Source organism: Mustela nivalis, assembly GCF_964662115.1.
Source record: "Mustela nivalis genome assembly, chromosome: 3".
NCBI classification, from domain to species: domain Eukaryota; kingdom Metazoa; phylum Chordata; class Mammalia; order Carnivora; family Mustelidae; genus Mustela; species Mustela nivalis.
Genome location: NC_139022.1, coordinates 29,722,061 through 29,726,632, shown reverse-complemented (window position 1 = coordinate 29,726,632; position 4,572 = coordinate 29,722,061). Strand labels below are relative to the sequence as shown.

Genomic DNA, 4,572 nt, shown 5'->3' with positions numbered 1-4,572 from the left:
AAAATACAATTAAATTATTTTCATAAAATTTTCCTAAATAAAGCTGCTACATTACCATTAGAAAATATTTAATTTATATGAATGTTTGAACATTAAATACTCAAGGATATGGTGACTGCTCCTTCAATTTCTGTTCAAAAATTGATCAATAATATAGATGCAAAAGACACATAAACATGTGTAATATAAAAATATTTATTCAGTACTCTTAAAGGGGGCATTTGCTCCGTTTGGGATTATTTACGGTGTTACTTGAAGAGAAGGAGCAAAGTTTTGGAAAAAGTTTTCTGGAAAAAGTTTTACAGTGAATCCAGACTAGAGAATTGGCCAATTATGATACTTGTAGTCTTTGCTTATTGTTCCTATGTAGTTTTTGCAAAGATATGATTTTACCTATTGATAATTCAGGATTACAAAAATCACAGTGAATATTTCTCCAGAATCAAAAGCATATTTTATGGAATAAGTGTGTGCCAGTGGCTACAACACAAATGATGTGTGTATCTGGCCCCCTCTAGTATTTCCTGTACAAACCCAGCACTCTCATTGTTCAAGAGGAGGATCATCTTCCCAGCATTTTATTAGAGCTGTGGCCACATCTTTATTCCTCAAAATGTATATGAGTGGGCTGACCATTGAGGTGAGGATGGTATAGAAGGTGGATACAAACTTGTCTTTCTCTGGTGTATGGTAAGAATGGGGCAGCACATTTGTGTAGAAGGCTGCACCATAGGAAATTCTCACCACCAAAATATGGGAGGAAGAGTTAGCAAAGGCTTTATGCTGGCCTTCAGCAGAGTTCATCCAATGGACGGTAAGCAAGATGCATTTATAGGAAATAGAGATGATGGATATAGGGATGAGCAGAATTAGCACACAGCAGGCATACATCAGAGTCTCACAGAGTGATGTATCAAGACATGACATTTTTAGTACTGCTGGACTCTCACAGAAAAAGTGATTAATTTCTCGGGAAATTAATCAGTAGGGGAAACTCATGGTGAAGGGGGTCAGCATGAATCCATCTAAGGAGCTACCAACCCAGAAGCCTACCACCATGAACAAACAAATCCTGCAGTTCATGAGGAGAGGATATCCCAGGGGTTTGCACACAGCCAGGTACCGGCCAAAAGCCATGAGGCCTAGCAAGAAAAATTGACCTCCAATTAGAGTTAGGTAGAGGAAGATCTGAAGTATGTCCCAAAAAGAAGCTGATCTTTTTCTTGGATAGAAGATCTTGCAGCATTTGGGAAGAGTTATACAAATGTAAACTGTGTCCATGAAAGCTGGCTGAGTAAAAAGTACATGGGTGTATGTAGGTGATAGTCCACATGGATGAGCAGAATCATGATCACATTGGCTGTTACAGCCACCAAAAAAAAAAAAAAGAAAAAAGAAAAAAGAAAAATGGAGAAGACCACTGCAAAGGTAAGCCCGGGAATGCAGAATGTGTGATGAGGCCCAAGAGGATAAAGTTGGTGGTATTTTGGAGAATGGCCTTCATGCTCATGCCACATGGTAGCTCCTGGGGCTCCAAAGGCAAAATGTTGCTATGATAATTAATAATTGATACTTGGGCAGGGCCAACTATGGATAATATGTCAGAAGCAGCATGGGATAAAGGAAAGAATATAGAATTCAGAATAATTTTGAATTGTAGTTTCAATATTGGTATAATTATGGTCTATGTGATATTAGACAGATAAACTATAACACTTTCATTATCTGTGAAAGGTAATCATAGGTCTATATCTCTGTGGGCTGGGCATGAAATATAAATACAATAGTTTATACAAAACCACTTTCAAAATTTGCTTTATTTTATTCTGAACTGTCTCCTTTAAATTTTTTATAAGCTTATTAATTTAGATTAAATATTTCCTGAGGTTGGTAACTGCACCTTCCCCTCCATATTGCTTTGCAAAAAAAAAAAAAAAAAAAAAATTCAAGGGTTGATTGAATTTAAGTTTTTCTCTGTAGTGAAGATTATTACATTATTAAGATCATACATTGACACACACTTGTGATTTCATAAATTGATAGAAAATAAAGATGGACCCAATAAATCTAGATGAATTTAGTTATTGGGTGCTGCTGTTTATTATTTTTTAATGATAAATCATTATTATTATTATTATTATTATTATTATTACTTTTGAGGGAGATAGGGAGAGGGAAGGACAGGCAGAGGGAGAGAGAACATCCCAAGCAGGTTCCACATCCAGCACAGAGCTCAATGTGGGGCTCGATTTCACAACCCTGAGATCATGCTCTGAGCTGAAATTAAGAGTTGAATGCATCCACTGAGCCACCCAGGTGCCCTGGGGCATCTGTTATTACTAAACAGCTTTTTGAATGGTTGGGACATTAGGGATTAACAGGGCAGAGCTACTAACTTAAACTGAGGATCAGCGTCAGTTGGGCTATGGTGAGATGTGCTGCCAAAGAAGTTCGCCTTTTTAGGCATAGGTAACTTTAAGCAGTTGGATCCCTTTTTCTCATGGGATAACTTGGGATGAGGAATCTCTAATGAGGATAGTCATGAACTATATTCCACAAGGAGGGTTTTGAGTTCATCATCATGGCGGTCCTTTTGGTTGCTATTGTCGAGTAGTATATAAAAATTTTGTACTAAATAGGGGCTCATATTATTCTATGGTGACTGAAGCTTTTCTTAAATTACTGGTTAGCCAAACATTAACATATTTTTTTTTTCTGATAGGGTGGAATTCTGAATCTATTAAAATGTTATATTATCCTAGGAATCTATTGCTAGTTTACTTTTTCATTCCTTAACATTTATTTTTGTACTGTGTTACTGATCCTTCATGTTTATAAGTAAAGGTAATTCCAGATGGCAAAATGATTTCTGAATTTAAAGGGCAAAAGAAACAATACTATTAAAACTCCCTTGAACTACTTCTCATACTTTTTATTTTTGAGGAAGTTACATGAGTATTTTTTGGATATGTTCATGGATATTGAGGAATGAGTTTATTATTATTATCATATTTTGTTTTTCCTCTTGTATTTCAGTGACAGACTTACTGAAGTTTATTTCTATAAAATGTATTGGCCGTCAATACTATAAATATACCCTGATTTTTTGTTTACATAATAATGAAATTGTAATCTGTGAAGAATTGAAAAAGAATAATTATCCCTTTATGTGAGAATAAAATGAATCAGGGCAATAGATTTATTTTTCTAAGTGTTCATCAAAAATGGATTTATATTATGAGTAATATTCTAAACAAATAAGTAAGATCCAGAGGGGAGAAATAAAATCAATTTTGTGTTAACCTACACTTATTACACCTTATCAGTTAAGCAGGATAAAAACAAGTGCTTGGATAGTTAATAAACAATACCTGGTATTTACCCCAAAGATAGAGATGTAGTGAAAAGAAGGACCATATGTACTCCAAAGTTCAAAGCAACAATGTCCACAACAGGCAAACTGTGGAAAGAGACAAGATGCCCTTCAACAGGCAAATGGATAAAGAAGATGTGGTCCATATATACAATGGAATATTACTCAGCCATCAGATAGGATGAATACCCAACTTTTGCATCCACATGAAAGGGACTGGAAGAGATTATGCTGAATAAAATAAGTCAATTATCATTAGTTTCACTTACTTGTGGAACATAGGAAATGACATGGAGGACATTAGGGGAAGGGAAGGAAAAGTGAAGGAGGGTATCGGAGGGGGAGATGGAGCATGAGAGACTGTGGACTCTGAGAAACAATATGAGGGTTTTAGAGGGCAGGGATTGGGGGGATGGGTGAGCTTGGTGGTGGGTATTAGGGAGGGCACACAGTGGCTGGAACATGGTGTTATATGTAAACAATGAATCTTGGAACACTACATCAAAAACTAATGATGTATTGTATGGTGACTAACATAACATAATTAAAAAATAAACAATACTGGATATCAACTGTAACTCTCAGCAAATTTGATGAAAGTCAACTACTTCTGCCTTCTTTAATATGCAGAAGATTTTCTTGTGACATGCACAGGTCTCACTCATATACAAAGAGACAGAATTTAAGATATTACTGCTGAAATTGTGTTTATAGGGTTTTGCAGTGAAAATTGTCTATGAAAATAAATTACTTTTGAATCAAAATATGGGCCACATAATTTATTTTATATGAACACTCAGATTGGACTCTACAGAGTATTGACAGGGGTAAATCATTCTTCTTCTTCTTCTTATTATTATTAATTGAAATTAACCCCCATATAGTAAGTCATTCTTATTGCCTCAAATCTTCTTGATTAGGGAATGAAAAAATTTTAAACATTTTTAAAAAGATTTTACTCATTTATTTGAGAGAGAGAGAAAGAGAAAGTGACCACAGAGGGAGAGTGAGAGGGTGGAGCAGATGCCCCACTGAACAGAAAGCCTGAGGCAGGTTTGATCCTGGGACCCAGGGATCATGACCTAAGTTGAAGGCAGACACTTAACTGACTGAGCCACACGGGTACCCCACATTTAGATCCTTTCTTAGTATATATGCTAGAATAATAGATTATGAAAGTTGAAATAAAGATATAATTT

General features: G+C 35.5%; 1 pseudogene across 1 annotated transcript; it reads right to left on the bottom strand.

Moving 5' to 3' along the window:
- Positions 1–543: 543 nt before the first annotated feature.
- On the bottom strand, positions 544–1,504 carry LOC309861991 (olfactory receptor 2T2-like; annotated as a pseudogene). Its single transcript has one exon. The product of its transcript is annotated as an olfactory receptor 2T2-like (transcript).
- Positions 1,505–4,572: the final 3,068 nt, after the last annotated feature.